Source organism: Dromiciops gliroides, chromosome 4 (genome assembly GCF_019393635.1).
Source record: "Dromiciops gliroides isolate mDroGli1 chromosome 4, mDroGli1.pri, whole genome shotgun sequence".
In the NCBI taxonomy this organism is placed as follows: Eukaryota; Metazoa; Chordata; class Mammalia; order Microbiotheria; family Microbiotheriidae; genus Dromiciops; species Dromiciops gliroides.
Genome location: NC_057864.1, coordinates 257,476,660 through 257,497,726, shown reverse-complemented (window position 1 = coordinate 257,497,726; position 21,067 = coordinate 257,476,660). Strand labels below are relative to the sequence as shown.

Genomic DNA, 21,067 nt, shown 5'->3' with positions numbered 1-21,067 from the left:
GTAATGGTCTATTAAATTAAAAAATCAAAATAGTACTATGATGATTTAGAAAAAATGCTGTTAGCTTAGAAGATGGGGATAGACAAATATTTCTTCCTCCAGAAACATTCTGCTATAAACGCTGGGGTTTATACATAGGATTTGATGACAAGATGCCATTTAATGAAATTACAGGTAGGCAGACCAACACTGTCAACAATCCATTTATTTTAATGGGCTTGGGGATCACTATTCCAGAGGCCTTTGGGGAGAATGGAGGAAAACACCAATTGTCATTCTACTTTTGGAGAGGGAGGGGAAGAACAAGTCAAATCTCAAGGTTGAAAAATCTTGTCAGTCCTATAGTTTTAGGAGGTAGGTATGGGATGGGGAAGCAACTAAAGAATCCCCTAATTTTTCTCCAGAACAGACCACCACTAATACTTTCCTTTGGGGGCTGGGGAAGTGGTATTTCCGAACCTTTAAAAGCCTCAGCTCCGGCCCCATCCCCCACCCCGATACAAACTTGTTCTACTGGCCCAAGGATGAGTCACCCTCGCCCTCCACCCCAGGCTTCTTTCCCTCCAGCTCCAGGGGGGGAACCCCGTCGCGAGGGCCCCGCCCCGGCAAGGAAAGAAAATGGCGCCCTTGGGCGCGCAGCATTCACGAAGAAACTGCGCAACAAACCCTGGCGGCGAGCCAGGCCGGCGCCATCTTAATGGGCACCCCAAACTGCCTTTCTCTTCACCCCCACTCCCCAAATTTCTCCCCCCACAAATCTCTGCGGCCGGACAAAGCGAGCACGCGGCCCATCTTCTTTAAAAATCATTAAAAATAAAAACTCAGGTCCCGAGCATCCGCCGAGGCCGCGGCAAAGGCGAGGATCGGGCCGGCTCTAGGGTCCCCGTCAGTACACAACGGGGCCCAGCCGAGGGAGGCGAGCCCCTGAGCTCAGGACGCGGCCAGGCTGGGGGCCGGCGGTTCGGCCGCCCCCGACCCCAGGTCTCCGATTTGCATCCCCGAAAGCCGGGAATCCAGCCGAGGAGAGCCCGGCCTGGCCCGAACGAGCCGGCCGCGAGAGTACCGCAGCGCCGGGGAGGGCTGGAGGCCCCAGGCCCAGCGGGCAAGAGCGGCCCGGCGGCTCCGAGCGCGGCGTCCCCCTCCTCGGCTCGGCCTCCAACCCGCCCGCCCTCCCAGAACGTGGGGTCCATTATAGTGAGGAAAAAGAAAATGCGATTCACGCCCAAGAGCTTCTGAGGGAGAAAGAGATGAGGGGGAAGGAACAAGAAAAAAAAGAGGGAGGAGATTGAGAAAGATTATTTTTCTTTCTCCGCCGCCCTCCCCCTCTCCCCTGCCCCCGCCTCTGCCCTTCTCCTCCCTCAGCCTCGCGGCTCCTTCCCCGCTGGAGCAGCCTCGCGCCCTGCCCTCCCCTCCCCTCCTCGGCGCGGCTCGGCTGAGTGGGGGGGGGGGGGAGACGCGAAAAAAAAACACCACCACCGTCCCCCCCCCTGCACACACGCGCGCACACACTCACACACACCACTAATTTTAAACCAGCTCAATCAATGAGTCATTAAAGGCTCCCCCGGCCCCCTCCCCCAGCTCGCCCTCGCCCCGCTCCTGAAATTTGCATCAGCGGAAAAAGAAAGAAATCACCCCCCACCACACCCCCCGCCGAGCTCGCCCCCCCCCCCCCGCCCGCCCCCAGCCCGTGCCCGCCGTGCCCGCCGCCCAGGCTGCCTGCCCGCACCCCTCGGAAGACACTGTGAACTTTGTCTCCGCGGGGCCCCAAGCAGGGACAGCGGGGAAGGAATAAACTGTTTATTCCCCCCTTTCCCGAGTCCATTAAACATCCACCCACCCCCACTCCACCCCCACCCCCCAAAAAAACACAGCCTGAGCCAATAGCTCTCCGGGCTGAAACCTAATAGCCTGGTTTGGGCAACTCGGTGTTTAATTTGCTCCTCTTTCTCTTCTGTCTGTCTGGAGAGGGAGCCCCCCCTTCCCGCCCCCCCTCCCCCAGACCCCCCCCCTCCCTCGCTTTCCCCTCCCCGAAGGAAAGAGGCAGAGGAAGGAGGTTGTGTGTTTTTTTTTCCTTGAAATTTTTATCACAAAATTATAATACACTCAAAGGGAAACTCACCGTCATGAAAAAGCAGTGCCTTGTCAACGGGGTTTCTGCGCCATCACATCAGGGGCTGGCAGGCGGCGGCGGCGGCGGCGGCGGCGGCAGGGGGAGCGGGGGAGCGACGGGAGCAGGAGTTCCCAGCCAGAGGAGCGAGCGAGGAGCGAGCGAGGAGCGAGCCTACCCCCAGCAGCACACACTGCCTGCGCTCACACGCACCAGCCCCAGCCCCGCACCAGCCCCAGCCCCGCACCAGCCCTAGCCCCAGCCCCGCACCAGCCCTGCTCTGCTCGCCCTCTCCCTCTGGCCTTCATGTTAGGCTCTTCTCCCGGGGAAATAGCGGGGCTCCCTCCCTCCCCCCCCCCCCCGCCACCTGAAAACTTCGGGGCCTCACCTAGAAAACGTGTTGACCTGAGAATTTATTTATTTTTGATCTATTTAAGAGAGCAAAAAAAAGATAGGGCTACTCTACTGCTGTTGCACTGTCTCTCTTGCCCTTGTTTTTTTTTAAACTTTAAAAGTTCATTGCTTTACTCGAGAAACATAGTCGTCTCCTGAGAAATAAAGATGCACCAGACTGCTGTTACTCCCCATTTATCACACCACCACCACCACTATCGCCGCCACCCCACCTTGAAGATGGAGCGGGTTGGGAGTTTAGATGGGCAGCCTCATTGCTACCTCTATGCCTTATTATTTTCCCTTCAGAAAAACAATTGTTTTAAACTTAGTTACACAGGAGATAACCGGTTTCTTATAACTTTTTAAGCTGTTAACCAGCTCCTGAGCTATGAACTTGACTTCCCAGTTCTCATTTGAAAACCACTAACGAAAGCCTATTTGTGAAACCTTATTTTATGTCAACATTAAAAAAAACACAACAAACCCGGGGACGACCAGGATGTGGAGTTAGGAATACTTGGTGAAGAGGAAGTTACACATAAAGCTCAAGCCTCACTGCCTTCTAAGTGTGCCTTTTACTCCCGAATCAGTAGAAATTATTACCAAAAAAAAAAAATCCAACATGGCTACAACACCTTAAAAATGCTTGAATCTAGGTACAGTTGGCCACTGCCACTGACTTTTACCTTTTTAAACTTAAAACCAAATGTTTACTTGTCTGCCCAAATGTTCGTTTATATTCACAAATGCATGTATACCTAAAAATGTTCTTTTTTGAGTGAATTTTTAAAGAACAAATGTTATCCCTTCACTGCACCTGACATCTCATGAGAATTTAAATAAACATCCTCCAATTACTTTTCTTTGTAATCTACATTAACTAGGTCCCTTACCACCTGACCCTTGAATGTCCAGGAAAAGAAAGAAATGTTTTCAGAATTTTATATAGATTGGAGGAAAAGAAATTTAGGCCTTATCTTATATGCTTAGTCTTTACTCTTTGATGCATAATTACAGTTGGAACAACCCAAAGGTGAATTTAACAATAATGTAGGACATTTAAGTATGTCACAGGAGGAGAAAAGATTTGTCCTTTTTGTTGCCTGCAATAGAGGGCTCATTGCTTCCAAACTTTTGGTGAATTTTAGGAAGTGTGACTTAGGTTTCAGTCATTTTAATGAAAATACAAATGGACACTTTCGTTTCGAACCCAATTGGAAAAGAAACAAAATATTTTAAAGGATAAGTCTACATAGTATCCTTAAGGAAACTGTCCTTATGATTACATAAATGGGCACAATATGAAGTAGACTTATCTGGAGGGAAGGGCATGTCAAAAAAAATCTTGTCACAACATATTCTTCCAAAATAAATCCTTTTTAAATAATTACAAAATTATCATTCATAATTATTTAAAATATTGATAACATTCACTCGATATCATTTTGACACTTAAATATTTGAGGTATATTTCTTGAGAATCTGTGCTTTATTCAGGCACGGCCTTTTTCAGGATACTAGTCTGTCCACAAATTAACATATTTCTCCATACCTGTCACTTGGTCTAACCAACTTTCTAAATGATTTGGGAAAAATGTAAACTTTTTTCCTAAGTCCTCCATTATTGGTTGGACTCGACATACTAAAGAGTCTAAATAATTACATTACAGAAGAGATTATGGATTATTCACTGAAATTAGGCTATACCAAACAAATTTTATGGCTGTTACTCCGGAATTTAATATTAAATATTGATGTTTCAGAAACACATCCTCCCATAACAACCACCTTCCCCCCACAAAAAGCCAAATCCTAAAATAAGACTCAAAGAGGTGATATAAGAACTCTTAAGTAAGATTGTTTACGACCATTCTCCTAAGAACACTAAGATTTTTAATAAAATAAGTATGAATAACATAGTGGAAAGAGAACTGGACTAAGTCAGAGTGGCTAAATGGTTTTCAATTCAGGGCTGTTGAATGGACCTCCTCTAACAATTTGTCCACTCCATTCTAAATCTCTTAAGGCAAACTTAAAAGCAAGGTTAAAGTTAGATTTGCCTAATTGAATGCCAAAAGTTATAGATCTTCCTAAATTAAATAAGAAGGAGCCCACTCTTGCCTAATTTTTCTCAGGGAAAAATGAGGCTCAGATCCTTTATCAAGAAATCATCTTTATTGTTATTATCATTATTTATAACAATAATCAAGAACACCTGTATTGCACTAATATATAATAACAATTCAAATTCACATGGCATATTTTAATCAAATGAGCTAATATAGGTAAAGCAATCAAAATACCTTTAAAGTGCTATCTATCATCCATCTATCCATCCATCTATGTATCCATCTATCTATGTATGTACGTATGTATCTATCTATCCATCTATATGATATGTGTAGAGCCCATATAAGCTCTGAGGGTCTTTATCCTAACTTCCACTCCCACTGAAGAGTCAGGTCCCTAGAGTTTGGCTACATCTCTGCCTCTGAGTTTTAGAGGTACTCCTGAGGGGTAAAGGGCTGGAAGCCTCTTGGATATGTTTTTTTCTCCTCTCTTCCCCAAATCCAATAGCCCTAAATTGAAAACCATTTAGCAGGGGGGCAAGCTAGGTGGCACAGTGGATAAAGTACCAGCCCTGGATTCAGGAGGACCTGAGTTCAAATGTGATTTCAGACACTTGTCAATTACTAGCTGTGTGACCCTGGCAAGTCACTTGACCATCATTGCCCCACAGGAAAAACAAAACAAAAAAACCCATTTAGCTACTCGATTAAGCACCCAGCTTCTAAAGACACTAACTATAAGAAGGACTCATCTCTCAAAAAGCTTTTTTAGAAAAGAACTTCTTCAGAGAGCTTTTCCTGTTTACAATATTTTTAATCACACAGCCCAGTTTCCCTGAATAAGTCATGCACAGTCCTACCAGTATTTAAGATGAGAGACTCTGGCTCCATCTGATAACAGTTGGTTGGATTCAGAAAATAAGAAGTAATTTAAAATACTCTATTGCTGTATCTTATTTTGTCTATATGTCTCCAAGCAAATGTCAGTCTAAAGTTCACAAAACAATTAAAAGTGAAATTGACTTTACTCTCTTCAAATTTCCCACTTGAATGAGTGATTAGCCAGAGGGGGAAAGAAAGAGATGAAATAATATGAATGAAGCAGTGTTTTCTAATGCCAGGAATTTCAAGACCAGCCAATCAAGATAGCATCTGAATTAATAAAGCATGCATGGAAGTTGCCAAACTCAGAAAGACTCTGCAAATAAAGAAAACAAATGTATCTTAACCTGGGCAGCCAATTTGCTAAGTCAGTGAAAGAACTCTCCTCTGATCTATCAAAATAAGGAACCCAAAATTCCTTTGTCAATTATAAAATGCTGTGTTTGGAGGTGATTATAAATGCCGTTGATAATTTATCCATTTTGTCACAATAAACATTTTCCTAAATATGAACTTGAACACAATAGACATGAACATAAACATTTTCAATTATTACTGAGTAGCTATGACCATTCTAAAGAGAAGCTAGGCCTTCTTTCAAGCTGATGATTCTACTTGATGGATGTTAAAAAACCAATATCAGCAAAACATTAAAAACAGATATGAGCCGCCCAATATGCTAAGTAATTATTAGTTGTTGATAAATGTTGGTGCTATTAAGAAATTATTTATTGCCAGGACAGACAACACTCTCTAGACCTCCTCCTACTCCTCCTATCTGACACATCTGTCCTGTTTTCCCACTGAGTGTATAAGAAGGGAGGACAGCAATTATTTGGGAGGATACCACACAATGTTGGAAGACTCCTCTCCCATGACTGTTTGCCTCCTTGATGTCTGGCTCAGCTGCCCACCTCTATGTCAATTACAAATTCTGAATGACTTTTTACCCCACTTATAACAGAAGGAAAGTCTATTTTACTTTATATAGTGGCCAAGGAGATGAACTGATGTGGTACTAAGGAAACTGAATATACACAGGCCACATCTATCTGACTGAAATAATCAGACTTCAGAACAAACACTTCAGCTGTCTTGATGACCTAATTGGACTGGTACACAGTCAACATGATTGACTAATTATACACTCAATTATTAAGATGGCTCCAAATACCTTTACAACAAAGACCTGACTAATCTATAAAAGACAGACTTTGGGAGAGAACGATAGTATATATTCCTGAACCTATCATTTCTTCTGTATTCTCCCATTGCCTTGGGCAGCCTATAGATCTCAGCCATCCCCTCATACCTCCCTCTTTATTCCACCCCCAGCCTTCCAAGGGAATCAGGTTGTCCTGAATATGACACTTCATACACTCTTTGTACAACCTCTCATCCAGCTTCTCAAAGCCCTTCATGCTCTGACTCTATTCTATCCATTTCACGATTGGTTACAAATCTTATCCTATTTCTCACTCTTCCCCACCATGCCTCTTCTGCTGTAGTCTGGCTGGTTTCCTCGATGTCTCAGAAGCACACACCATTCTTATCATTCCAGTCTCTGGGCTTTTGCTGTTTCCCCTCCTGGAATACCCAACTCCTCTTCTTCAAGTTCTACCAATCCCTCAAGGTCTAGATGCCAGTCTCATTTTCAAGAAAGCTTTTCTAACTCTAATAGTCCTTGACTGATCTCCCTCTTCACTGAACTGCTATCCCACATAGTATATGCTATTTTGTAGTCTCTGCAGCTGGTTCAGAGGTGTTAGGCTCTCCAGCTGGGTCAACCAGTATTTATTAAACACCCCACCCTTGAAAGGTTATTTAAATACTTGTATATGTACATACCTGCATACTTACATGTGTTTATTGTAACAGTGTCTAGTGCTGTGTGACACACACACACAGAGGAGATACTCAACACTTAACTAAGATAGCTTGGTGGTAAAATAGACAGAGTGTCTGATTTGAAGTCAGGTAGACCTGAGTTCAAATCCTACATCACATACAAATAAATAAAACCCTCTAAAAACTGACCCTCTCCCCCCTAAGACAAATTGAGGAATATGACTACTTTCTTCAAATACCTGAAAGGTTACAAAAGACAGATTAGATTTGCTCTATTTGATTCTAGAAGGCAGAACTCTTTTTTTTTCCTTCTTTCTTTTTTTTTTTCACGGCCATGGGGATTAAGTGACTTGACCAAAGTCACACAGCTAGTAAATGTCAAGTGTCTGAGGCCCGATTTGAATTCAAGTCCTCCTGAATCCAGGGCCAATGCTTTATCCACTGCACTACCTAGCTGCCCCCAAAGGCAGAACTCTTAAAGGATGGAAGGTAGAGGGAGACAGATTTCCCCTCACTATAAGGAAGAACTTCTCAATAGTGAGAGCTGCCCATAAATGTAATGAATTAGCAATCAATATAGAAAGTGAGATCACTGTGAAGGGAGGTCTGAAATTAGAAACAGGGAAGCATAATGGAAAGAAAACTGTCTCTAGAGTCAGAGGATTTGGGTTCAAATCCCACCTCTTATGTTTACTACTTGTATGACTTTGGCCAAGTCACATAACCTCTCTGGGCCTCAGTTTCCTTATTTGTAAAGTAAGAGGGTTGGACTAGATGACCTCTGAGGTCCCTTCCCACTCTATGACTCTGTGGTTCAAAGAATGGAAAATACTACCTACGCACTGAATATTCTGTGGCCACATATAAACAAGAACTAGATAATTCTATTAGAACATTTTTTTCAGCCTTTCCCCTCAAAATCCAGGCACATATAGTTACCGAAGGAAACCAAATCAATTTCTGATGGACTGGACTAGACGATCTCAAATCTAATTGTTATATTATGACATATATACATATGTATATATATATATATACACAAATATATACATACAAATATATACATATATATACAAATATATATACAAATATGTATATATATATATACAAATACAGGTATATGTGGTCTCAAACTGCAGGCTATAAGACTTATGGTTGTTTTTGTTACAGGGTTAGGACTATTAAAGTTTAACCTGGCCAGCTGACACCGGTCTTCTCCTTGAGACACACCTTGAAGCAAGAGAGATAAGCCCATTAAGCGTTGCTGCTGCCTGAGTCTCGTGAGAGGGACAGAGTTGGCTTGAGAGACGGGAGCTGCCTCTCACCTAACTTCCCCCAGCCACCACTAGTGGAGGACGGTCCTCCCTCAGGTGATCACCCCATCAGACCACTATTGGTCCTCCATAAAAGGATTGGCCTGTCTCCTGAGATAGGTATCTCAGAGAACCACGCCAAAGGATTGGCCTGTCTCCTGAGATAGGTATCTCAGAGAACCACGCCTCTGTGCCGTGCCTTCTCCCCATGAGAAGTCTGAGGACTTCTCTCTTGGTTTCCTTTCTCTAGCGCCCAAATAAAATATTATTTTACTCTAATTGGATTTGTGTGCAAGAGGGTGTAATTCTTTAAAGAGGAATTCCTAAGAAACCCCAACCCCCCCCAACCCCAACCCCCAATTTCCCCCATAACATTTTCATCATAAAATATTTTAAAAATAATTTAATATTTCTATTACAATGTCAAGAAAACTCATACTCTTTCATCCCTTGAACATTCTTTTGCCCTGTACTCTCACTGAAGCTCTATTTTTTTTTTTGGCAAGGCAATGAGGGTTAAGTGATTTGCCCAGGGTCACACAGCTAATAAGTGTCAAGTGTCTGAGTCACATTTGAACTCAGGTCCTCCTGAATCCAGGGCCAGTGCTTTATCCACTGTACTACCTAGTTGTCCTCCACTCTGCATCTCCACATCCTGTCTTCTACCCCCAATCCCCAACTTTCTACATCATAGATGACAGCTCAGAGAACTATAATCCTTCTGAAAGGGAGTGCCAATTGGCTGCCCTATTGTTCCACTCCACAGCTCCAAGACTTCCTAGAACAAATGTGATATTTGTAAAACAGTGCCTAGTAAGTAGCAGGAGCTTAATAAATGCTTAAAACACTGTTCCCAGGTCACCACTCCCCTCTATGTATTATCTCCCCATACTAGAATATAAGCTCAGAAGGCAGGGACTCTTTCTGCTTTTGCATTTTATTCTCAAAAGTAAATACTGGGGGCAGCTAGATGGTGCAGTGGATAGAGCACCGGCCCTGGATTCAGGAGTACCAGAGTTCAAATCCGACCTCAGACACTTAACACTTACTAGCTGTGTGACCCTGGGCAAGTCACTTAACCCCAATTGCCTCACTAAAAAAAAAAGTAAATACAAGGGGCAGCTAGGTGGCACAGTGGATAGAGCACCAGCCCTGGATTCAAGAGGACCTGAGTTCAAATCTGACCTCAGACACTTGACACTTACTAGCTGTGTGACCCTGGGCAAGTCATTTAACCCTCATTGCCCTGCTCCCCTAAAAAAGAGTAAATACAGTACTTAGGACAGAGTAGGAACTTAACAAATGCTTTTTGATTGATTCAAAAAAAGCATTTATTGGGGCCGCTAGGTGGCGCAGTGGATAAAACACCAGCCCTGGACTCAGGAGGACCAGAGTTCAAATATGACCTCAGACGCTTGACACTTACTAGCTGTGTGACCCTGGGCAAGTCACTTAATCCTCATTGCCCCACCAAAAAAAAAAAAAAAGCATTTATTAAGCCCTGACTTTGTATTGGCATTTGTGGGATAGGAGAGAGATGCAAAGAGAGAGCAAAAACAGTCCTTGCTCTCAAGCAATTTTATATCTTAATGAGGGACATCAAGCAATAAACATTTATTAAGCGCCAACTGTATGCCAGGCACTATGCTAATCCCTGGGGACACAAAAAGAGGCAAAAACATCCCCTGCCATTAAGGAGTTCACAATTTAATGGGGGAGACAACATGCATGTACAAATGAGCTATATACAGGAGAAATAGGAAATAACAGTAGAAAGGCATTAGAATTAAGAGGGGTTAGGGAAGGCTTCCCATAGAAGCTGGAATTCTAAAGGAAGGCTTAAAGGAAGGCAGGGATGTAAGTCAGAATGGAGGAGGGAGAATGTTCCAGGTTGGGGAGACAGCCAAAGAGAATGCCCAGAACAGAGATATGAAGTGTCCAATTTGTGGAATAGCCAGGAGGCTAGTACTGCTGGATCAAAGAGTACATATTGGAGAGTAGGGGATAAGAGATGGGAGGGAGCTTTGAATGCCAAACAGAGCATATTCCTGGAGATAATAGGAAGCCACTGGAATTTATTGAGTTGGAGAGTGACCTGCAGTAATCAAGGTGTGAGCTGATAAGGGCCTGTACCAGAGTGGTAGCAGAATCAGAGGAGAGAAGGAGGTATATTCAAGAGATGTTGCAAAGGTGAAACCAACAGGCCTTGGCAGTAGCTTGGATATGGGGAGAGATAGTGAGGAATCCAGGATGAGCACTAGGCTGTGAGACTGAGGGACTGGGAGGATGGTGTTGTCCTCTATAATAATAGGGAAGATTGGAAGGATAGGGGAGAGTTTAGGGGGAAAGGTAATGAGTTCCCTTTTGGATCTATTAAGTTTAAGATGTCTACTGGACATTGTTTGATCTGAAAGGCAGTTAGAAATCTGAGACTGAAGGTCACTGGAAAGATTGGGGCAATAGAGGTGGATTTGAGAATCATCACCATAGATATGGTCATTAAATCCACTGGAGCTAATGAGATCACCAAATGAAGGAGTATAGATGGAGAAGAAAAGGGGTATGATCAGGAGGAAGATTCTTTGAAGGAAACAGAAGGAACAGTCAAATATGGAGAAGGAAAACCAGGAGAAACCCTAGAGAGGAGAGTGGTGAGGAGAAAGCAATCAACAGTGTCAAAAGCTGAAGAGAAGTCAAGGAGAATGAGGATTAAGAAGAAAACAGTGTATTTAGCAACTAAAAGATCTTTAGCAACTTCTAGAGAAAGCCGTAACATAGCTATAGATACGAGATAAATTCAGACTTTATAGAAGGAAAGCAGTAGAGAATTTTAAGGGGTGGAGGTGAGGAAGGAGAATGTTGTAGGCATAGGAGATATTCAAAGCAAAGGCACAGAGACAAAAGATGGACAGTTTATATGTGAGGAACAGTAACAGGCCAGTATGCCTAGACCACAGAGTATGTGGAAAGATAGGAAGGGTGTGAAGAGTTTTAAAGGCCAAATAGAGGTGTTTATATTTAATCCTGGAGGTAATATGAAACTATTGGACTTTAGGAGAGGCTAATATGGTCAGAACTACACTTTGGGAAAATCAATGTAGCAACCGGGTAGAGGATGGATTGGAATAGGGAGAGAACAGGTAGGGAATCTAATTAGAAAGCTACTGAAATACAGAAAAATGAATCCTTTGGTCACATGAGTTTGAATCTACACTATTCAACATTATAATTATGTAGAATATGGTGATTATTCCTGCCCAATGGAAATATACAGTGCAAATTCCAATAATGGGAACCCTTCAAGGGGAATCTTTATTCACACTAAACAAGACCTAGCCATAGTTCAGGTGAAAGATGATGAGGGCATGAACTAGGGTGCTAGATATATGAGTGAAGAAAAGAGGAGGTAGTCTAGTGATATTACAGAAAAAAATTATGAGATTTGGCAACCGATGGATATATGAGGTAAGCAAGAAAGGGAAGTGAATATGTTACAAAGAAAGGTTAATACCATTGGGTGACTAGAAGGGTGCTAGTGTCCTTTAATAGGAAGATTTGGAAGAGTTTGGGCTAAGGATTAGGAAGATAATGAGTTCTGTTGTATGTATACTTGTATACATGTAAAATGTACAGTAGGAAGTTAGTCACCAGGGTCACACAGCTAGTAAGTGTCTGAGGCTGGATTCGAACTCAGGTCTTCATTACTTCAGGCCTGTGGCTGTATCCACTGTGCCACCTAGCTGGTCGATAGTAATAATAGCTAATATTGATATAGCATCTATTATGTGCTAGGCACCGTGCTAAGCTCTTTACAATTATTATCTCATTTGATCCTCACAACAACACTTCAAGTTAGATGTTACTATTATCATCCCCATTTTACAGATAAGGAAACAGAAACAAACTGGTTAAGTGACTTGCCCATTGTCACACAGCTAGTAAGTGTCTGAAGCCAGATTTGAACTCGAGTCTTCTAGACTCTAGGCCTAATACCACCTAGCTACCAAATGGATTATTTTACTAGCTTGAGAAACATATTGCCTTGATATACTAAAATTGCCTTTAAAAACTCAGGGCAGCTAGGTGGTATAGTGGATAAAGCACTGGCCCTGGATTCAGAAGGACCTGAGTTCAAATCTGGCTTCAGATACTTGACACTTACTAAGTGACCCTGGGCAAGTCACTTAACCCCCATTGCCCTGAAAAAAAAACCCAACAAACAAAAAACTCAAGATTGCCTCCATGCTCCAGCATAGCTTGGTTTCACAACCCCAAGAGCTGTTCTTAATTCCTTATTCTCACTTACATCAGCTGCCAAGTCTTGTCAGCTTTATTTCTTCATCTCCGGCATCCAGCCCCTTCATTCTACTGACACTACAACCACCCTTATCCAGGCCCTCATCACCTCTCGTCTGGATGATTGCAAGCGATTCCTTAGTGGTCTCCTTCCATTCAGCTTCTCCCCTCTTCAAAACTGCCAAAGAGAAGTTGTTAAAACTATGTCACTCCTCTGCTGGAAAAACTTCAGTGGCTCCCTATTGTCTTTAGGATAAAATGCAAGCTCCTCTGGCATTTAAAGCCTTTTACAATCTGACCTTAGTCTATCTCTCAGGGTTGAGTACACATTTCTCTCCCTTGTACCCTCCATCCTCTGAACAAATTGGGATCATTTGCTGTTCTCCATAGTCAAAACCCCTCCATGCCTTGGTAGAAGCTAAGCCCCTTTCCTGGAATCCTCTGTCGCTTTACTTCTGCATTATGAAACTTCTAGCTTCATTCATGGCTCAGTTAAAATGCCATTTTCTACAAGTGTTTCCTGATTCCCCCCATTATTAGTGTTCCCTCCCCCAAGTTAATGCATATTTTCTACATAGCTTATATTTATGTAGTGGTGACATATGGTATGTATTCCCCTAAAAGAATGAAAACATCTTGAGGTGTTGATTGATTTTAGCCAAGGCTAACGTAGATTACAAGTAGCAAATCAGAACAACCAAGCATTATTATAACTGGCAGGTTCACCTGAGAGCAGCAAAGAGTGATAGGTGACAGCAAGGGAAGAGACAGAAAAACTTCAATAAAAAGCAGAACCGTCTAGAGCCATTTTAATGTTGGGGCAAATAGTCATTCGAGAACGAATAAATGAATGAAAAAGCATTTATTAAACCCTTACTATATTCCAGTGCTGCCAAACTCTGTGCCAAGTACTAGGGATATAAATACAAAGGTGAGCCAGTTACTGGCCTCAGGGAGCTTAAATTCTTTTTTTTTTTTTTAAGTGAGGCAATTGGGATTAAGTGACTTGCCTAGGGTCACACAGCTAGTAAGTGTTAAGTGTCTGAGGCCGGATTTGAACTCAGGTACTCCTGACTCCAGGGCCGGTGCTCTATCCACTGCGCCATCTAGCTACCCCTGGGGAGCTTAAATTCTAATAGGAGGTTACACATATAAGAGAATGCTGGCAAGGAAAGGGAGTTTTGATCCTGGAATGGTTGAATTGATTCAGAGGGCAGTTGAATAATATGCCCTTTCCAGAAGCAATGGTAATGTTAAGCTGATTATAGCTCCCAGAAGAAATGGGGAGTGTGCTATGTCTGTGTTGGAAGATGGTTAGAATGAAAAGCATGATTCCAGGGTGGGTTTTATATAAAAGCAGAAGGCAATACAGGGGGCAGCTAGGTGGCCCAGTGGATAAAGCACTGACCCTGGATTCAGGAGGACCTGAGTTTATATCCAACCTCAGACACTTGACACTTACTAGCTGTGTGACCCTGGGCAAGTCACTTAACCCCCATTGCCCCACAAAAAAAACCAAAATATAAAATAAATTAAAAAAAAAAGAAGGCAATACAGAATGTTGTTGACAAAGATGACCCTGAATCATTAAGGAAAAATTCAATTATGTTACCTGTTATTCTATTTGAGTAGGCATGGAAGTAAGAAATGAATCTTAGAAAAATTTCTAAACTTTGGATGTTTGGAAATTTCCCCCAGCTATCTGGAACACGCAGCTACAACGATCAACATTAACATAGTACTTTGCTATCTTAACATAAATGATATCATTTGATGTAGTATGTCATCTAGGCTACCTCCTCAACTTAGCATTCATATGTTTGCAGGTTGGCTCTAAGGGGGGTGGGTGGGTGTTGTCATTACTCTCAATAGCTCAAAGGTTAGTCTGTGGATTTACAATAAAAAACTATAGCTCATAGGCCCCTACCAATGAGCTTGCCTTTAACAGTTATTAGCTCAAAGCAAAGGCACATACTAAGATGGTATAATAAGAAAAGTAGCTACAAAACCTTAACTAATAAACCTGGGGCATACTCTCCAACAAATACAAACCACATTAATGAAAAGAATGAACACAATCTTGGAGTATGCTAGTAGTTACACACACATAGGGAACACGGTAAAGCCAAGGCAACTCATATCTCTAGTATAGAAGAGTTCTGAGGATTTTCCTCTTCCTGTAGAGTCCTCTAAGTCTGCTCCTCTACAAAGTTCAACTCTCAAATGCGAGGGCTAAATATCTTTTGAATCCATAATCAGTTTGCTTCACTTTTCCCCAGAGCACTTGCTTCTTGAAGCTGCTCACTGTTTTGAATGTTTCTCTTCTCCACATTCCTGTTCCCTCCTGCTTGTTTTCCCCAATTAGACTGTAAGCTCCTTGAGGGCCGGTACTATTTTTTCTTTTTGGATTTGTATCTCCAGAGTTTAGCACAGTGCCAGGCACATAATAGGTGCTTAATCAATATTTATTGATTATTGACTATTGGATGCATTCAACTATACTTCAGAATCTCTTGAACTGACTAGCTACTGCCTCCTGCTGGATGCAGTGTCCCCTTCTGGAGGAATAACTCCTGCAAAGTACTGTGACAGACGGGGTGTGGTAGGGGGAGGCAGGAGAAAGGAATTCCCTTTTTGCCCCAGAAGATGAAAAAGATTCCTCTCAGTGATTTAGCTGCTGCTTGAGTTCCTGACTCCCATGTGGACTGACTTCAGAACTAGCAAGCTAGCTGCTGCTTCTTTTTTTTTTTTTTTAAGTGAGGTAATGGGGGTTAAGTGACTTGCCCAGGGTCACACAGCTAGTAAGTGTTAAGTGTCTGAGACTGGATTTGAACTCAGGTACTCCTGACTCCAGGGCCGGTGCTCTATCCACTGCACCACCTAGCAGTCCCATACAAGCTAGCTTCTTAAAAGTTATCAAGAGCACAGTCAATCCTCAACCAGCCAATGACAGTTACACCTTTCAATTCAATCAGAGAACCCTTTCAAACTCCAAAGGGATATAGGGCAAATGCAGAGTCTTCATACTTAGTTTGCCACATTATTAACTTTTGGGGATTACATGCTGGTCTGGGTTAGTTAGAGACCAATTTCTCCATCTCTCTCTCTCTCTCTCTCTCTCTCTCTCTCTCTCTCTGTCTCTCTCTCTCTCTCTCTCTCTCTCTCTCTCTCTCTGTCTCTCTCTCTCTTTCTCTGTCTCTCCTCTCTCCCTCCCCGCCTCTGTCTCTGTCTCTGTTTCTCTCTCTCTCTCTCTCTCTCTCTCTCTCTCTCACACACACACACACACACACACCATGGCTATTTAATTATTTCTAATCCATGTCAATGTAGTCATTGAGTCATTTGATCTCATCCTTACTCACCTCCTAGAATTCTTCCCACTTATTCAATCAAGAAGCATTTATTTAAGCCCTTATTCCGCACCAGGCACTATGCTACAAACAAGGGATGCAAAGACAAAAATGAAACAGTGTCTACCATTAAGAAACTTACATTCTCTCCAGGGAAACAAAATGTACATGTATAAATTTATACAAGATTCCTACAAAATTACTACAAGGTAATTTTTGGGGAACGGAGGAAGCACTAGCAGCTGAGCAAATCAGGCAAGGCCTCCTGTGGAAAGTGGTACTTGAGCTAACATTGGAAAGAAACCAAGAGTTCCAAGAGGCAGAAATGAAGAGGGAGTATACTGCAAGCATGGGTCAAGCACAGAGACAGTATTGTATGGGAGGAACAGTAAAAAGGCTGCTTTGGAGCCTGGAGAACTACTCGGATTCAATACCTAAGCAGATGTAGTTGGGGGAAGAAAAGCCACATCTTTGGGTACAATATAAGTACAAAATCCACATTAAAGATCCCAACCTCCTCCCTGCCTTTCCTCCCACTTCCTTCACAAAATGTTTCCACTCACTGACTTTTTTGACTTTTAACTAGATATCTGACAATTCAACTGTGTAAAAATAAATGTAGCCTTTGCACAGAGACACATATTCCAAATCTTCATGCAATTCTACTTCAGAAAGAAAGCCATCTGTGATGAGGGCAGAGGCTAGCCAGAGAGAGAGAGAGAGAGAGAGAGAGAGAGAGAGAGAGAGAGAGAGAGAGAGAGAGAGAGAGAGAGAGAGAGAGAGAGACAGTGGCTTACTTTATCTCAACTTGAACAGTTTCTCTCTCCCGAGGTTGTCCCTATCAATTGGACCAAATGAGAAAAGAAAAACAAGTCAGCCAGAATTGAAAACCATGGTATGTCATAACTAATCAGGATCGATGATGATAAATGCCTAGTAGAATCAATCACTCTGACCCTGCTCATGCACATGGTTAGAATTTTCCTGACCTCCAGGTTCTCTCTGCTTATTCCTAACATAGAGTACTTAGAAACTCAAGATCAGAGATCCAGTTAGAAGGGGCTTCAGAGGTCAACCAGTCCAATCCCCCACTCTATGTAGGAGGCAACTAAAGCCCAAAGAGTTAAATTAATGACTTGCCCAAGGTCACACAGTTTAGTTAAAGCCAGGCCCTCTGACTCCAAGACAGGTGTTTAACATTGTTATCAATGCCCTGGAAATAAGCATAGACAGAATGCTCAACAAATATGCAGGTGACACTGAGCTGACAGAGACAGCCGACATACTGGATCCAAAAGGATGTTAATAGTCATTAGATTGAAATTAATCAAATTAATTTCAAAAGGGACAAAAAGTCAGGCCTTAAACTTGGGTACAAAAATAAACTTTGAAAGTAAAAAGTACAAGATGGGCAAAGCACCGTTAGAGAGTAATTGGTCTGAAAAAAAGACCTAGGAGTTGTAGTAAATTGTAAGCCTGATGAGTCAGTAGAGTGATGTGGCAGCCAAAAATCCTAATGCAATCTTAGGCTACACTGAGAGGCACTCCTTCCAGGAAGAGGGAGGTGACCTTCCTTGTGCACTCTGTCCTGGTCAGATCTCATCTGAAGGACTGTGTTAAATTCTGTGCACCAAGGATGACACTCATAAACTGGGGAGTGTCCAGAGGAGGCTGACAGCTCTTTCTTCAAGTCACATAAAGATAAACTGAAAGAACTGGGCATTTTTAGTTGGGGGAAGAAAGGCCTTGGGAGAACACAGCCATGTCCTCAAACCTTTCAAGGGCTGTCATGTAAAGGAGGGATTAGACTGAATTCTGTTCTGTTGGCCCCAAAAAGTAGAATCAGGAATAATGGGCAAAATTTGCAAAGAGGAAAATATGGACTTGACGTTAAAGACGACTTCTTAATGGTTAGAGCCTTGAGAGGCAGCAAATTTCTCTTCCTTGGAGGTCTTCAAGCATAGGCTTAATGATCACCTGTTGGGTTTATTGTGGTAGAGGTCTCCATTCTAGTAAAGATTGGATTAGATGAATACTGAATGCCCTTCCAACTTGAAAATTCTTATGATTCTGTGACTCAATGCTCTTTCTGTGCACTGTGATAATCTGGGTGTTTCTTTGTCAACTGGTATTCTTAATATATCAGTATATTCTCTCTCTCACAATTAGATATAAATTCTTGCTTTTGTTTTTGTTTTTTTGGTGGGGCAATGAGGGTTAAGTGACTTGCTCAGGGTTGCACAGCTAGTAAGTGTCAAGCATCTGAAGCCGTATTTGAACTCAGGTCCTCCTGAATCCAGGGATGGTTCTTTATCCACTGCACCACCTAGCTGCCCCCTAGACATAAATTCTTTGAGGATCATGGATAACTTCTATTTCTTGGCTAACTACCTTTAGCCCAGCTTTGGTAAATGACACACATTAAATGTTAAAGACTAGACAGTCTTGCCCATATCAAGGGGATCCCCTCTCCCCATCTTTGGGAATATAGAAGCTGAACAGTGGCTATGAACAACATACCCTAAACAAGGTGGATGCCAGAATAAAAATCTGCAAGTTAAAAAATAAGGGAAAATATGAGGTAAAAAAGAAGCTACATGTTGTGGAAGGGATTAGTTATCTCCAGGAAACAATTTTAGATAAGTGATTTATCAGAGATGAGGGTGGCTTCCTAGCTGTCACTGGGAAGCAGCCAACCCAAAAGGTAATCAAGGAGAAATAAGATATAAACTTGGGAATCAACATGCCATGAAATTAAGCTCTCCTGAAAATCAGGGTGAAATGAAAATGACGAGAGCAACCTGCAAGGCAGTAGTAGTTTTAGAGTGCAGAAGATGGGAGTTAGAGAATAGGAATTTTGACAATTCAATTCAGCAAAAATTAGGGGTCCATGTGCCAGGTTTCGTGATTAAAGATACATAAGAAATGGTCCATGACCTCAAGGAGCTGACAATCTATCAAAAAGAACTCACTGGAAAACATGAAACATCTACTGTGTGTGAGGCATAGGGATAGAGGAAAGGGGGATTCAAACTTTCTCTGTGACAAGGTCTTTGCCCTCATGGAGTTTACAGTCTAGTAAGCTTCCCTCCAGGTGAGAAGGGCTCCGTTTGGATATGACATGCATGTAAGACTGGCTCTATTTTGTCAATAGGAAAGGAAGGGGGCAGCTAGGTGGCGTAATGGATAAAGCACCAGCCCTGGATTCTGGAGGACCTGAGTTCAAATCCAGCCTCAGACACTTGACACTTACTAGCTGTGTGACCCTGGGCAAGTCACTTAACCCTCATTGACCCCCCCCCCCAAAAAAAGGAAAGGAAGATGCTCATCTGGTTACCACAGATTGATCAAAATAGTCAAGGCTTTCCAACTCTATATTCTAATTTTCTATTCATTAAGCATCCTTCTGGTTATTCATTAGGTTTCCCAGGAAAGTCCAGTCAAGTCCTAAGAAAGATCGGGAAAATGTCCATATGTTACTGTAAACCACAGGGAGGGAAACTCCACTACAACACACTCCATTTGATTGGTCACAAAATAAATATTGGTGTGCCATGGAAAGCATACATTTTTGGTATTAAAATATATGCTTTTATAAAAAGCATTAGTAAAAAGTACCCCATACCTATATATGTCTTGTGGGCATCTGCTGAGCTCGCTTATTCATGGTCTCCATTCTGTTTCCCTATATACCTTTTTTTTGGGGGGGGGCAACTAGGGTTAAGTGACTTGCCCAGGGTCACACAGCTAATGTCAAGTGTCTGAGGCCAGATTTGAACTCAGGTACTCCTGAATCCAGGGCCAGTGCTTTATCCACTGCACCACCTAGCTGCCCCTCCCTATATACCTTAATGTCAATAATGTCAGTGCCCTGCTCAATTAACACAAGTATTTGTTCACATGGTTTATGTCCCTTCAAAAATCAATAAATTGGGCTTTTGGTACAAATCATAATCAAAGTTAGGTGTGTCATAGAGAAGTGCGCCTGGTGCCTGATACCCTCTGGATGAGCTAACCACTACAGCTCTTCACTGTCAGAGCTGAGACTAGATATGAGCACCACAGTGAGCTCACCAAGCAGAAAAGCCAGTGAAGGGTAGGCTCAGGAGTTTGCCAGACTCCTGTCACCATGACTTTAGAGTCAGTCTTGCCTCTTCCTTCTAACTGATAGGGTTGGTCCCCTAAGGTCTCTCAAGACATACAGTCTATAAATTTGAGACGGCTTGTGAGCAGTTTCATCAGATCATCAACCCATCAGACAGACCATTTTAAGAACAGAAAAGACATACAGTATGGTGAAACAGATAGGAAGCTGGCCTCCAAGTCAGAAAACCTGGAGTTCAAAATCCATTCTCTGAAACACATCTCAGGCAATTTCCAAAACTGAAAGTTGTGGAACAGATTTTAAATTTCCATCCATTCCATTTCCTATTAGAGGGAGTTTTCCTTATTAGGATGAGTTTCCCACACTGATAAAAGAAATCCCAGGTCTAGACCTTTACCTATCCCACAAAAGATGCCTGATGCTACACAAAGAATAGTCAAAGACTTGTATGCCATTCAAGAAATACTTGTATGACAATAGCTAACATTTATATAGTGCTTAATATGTACCAGAAACTATGCTAATGAGCACTTTACAATGATCATCTCATTTGATCCACACGATAACCACGGGAGATAGAATACTATTACTATCACCATTTTATAGATGAGGAAATGGAGGCAAACAGACACTAAGCAATTTGCTCAGGATCACACAATAAGTATCTGAGGCTAGATTTGAAGTTAGGTCTTCCCAAT

General features: G+C 42.5%; 1 protein-coding gene across 3 annotated transcripts in view; it reads right to left on the bottom strand.

Moving 5' to 3' along the window:
* Nucleotides 1–21,067, bottom strand: part of BICRAL (BICRA like chromatin remodeling complex associated protein) — a 112,276-nt gene that overhangs the window by 81,042 nt on the left and 10,167 nt on the right. The window contains exon 1 of one of the 3 annotated variants that reach the window (XM_043962659.1): nucleotides 13,024–13,078. The exons of 1 other annotated variant lie outside the window; for it this stretch is intronic. The gene's annotated coding sequence lies outside the window, so the exon portion shown is untranslated. Of the gene's footprint in view, nucleotides 1–2,122; nucleotides 2,295–13,023; nucleotides 13,079–21,067 lie in introns of those variants that run through there. One more of the 3 variants, XM_043962657.1, reaches the window with a different exon arrangement.